Genomic DNA, 810 nt, shown 5'->3' with positions numbered 1-810 from the left:
ACCAGGACAGAATCCGCATTGTTCCTCTTCAACCCAAGGTTTGACTATTGGCCGAACCCTCCTTTCCAGCACCTTGAAGTATACTTTACCAGGGAGGCTGAGAAGTATGATACCCCTGAAATTGGCACACACACTCTGGTCCCCCTTTTTAAAGAAGGGAACCACCACCCTGGTCTGCCACTCACTGGGCACCGTCCCAGACCCCCACGCAATGTTGAAGAGGCGTGTCAACCAAGACAACCCCTCCCCACCCGGACCTTTCAGCATTTCTGGAGGGATCTCATCAATCCCTGGGGCTTTGCCACTGTGGAGTTGTTTAACTACCTCAGAGACTTCTACCAGGGAAATTGACAACAATCCCCCATCATCCTTCAGCTCTGCCTCTACCATGGAGGGCGTGTTAGCTGGATTTAGGAGTTCCTCAAATTGCTTCTTCCATCGTCCTATTACCTCCTCAGTTGAGGTCAACAGGATCCCATCCTTACTGTACATAGTTAGGATGGTTACCCGCTTCCCCCTCTTGAGGTGGCAAACGGTTTTCGAGAAGCACCTTGGTGCAGACCCAAAAGTCCTTCTCCATGTCTTCTCCAAACTTTCCCCACACCCGCTGCTTTGCCTCTTACACGACAGAGGCTGCAGCCCTTCGGGCCCTTGCAACCCAAGTACCTTGCAACTTCCTCTGGATCCCTACGGATTAGCATATCCTGGAAAGACTCCTTCTTCAGTAGGACGGCTTCCCTAACCACCGGTGTCCACCAGGGTGTTCGTGGCTTACCACCCATTGAGGCACTTAAGACCCTAAGACCACAG

The sequence above is a fragment of the Etheostoma spectabile genome, chromosome 22 (assembly GCF_008692095.1).
Source record: "Etheostoma spectabile isolate EspeVRDwgs_2016 chromosome 22, UIUC_Espe_1.0, whole genome shotgun sequence".
Taxonomy (NCBI): domain Eukaryota; kingdom Metazoa; phylum Chordata; class Actinopteri; order Perciformes; family Percidae; genus Etheostoma; species Etheostoma spectabile.
This window is presented reverse-complemented; position numbering follows the sequence as displayed.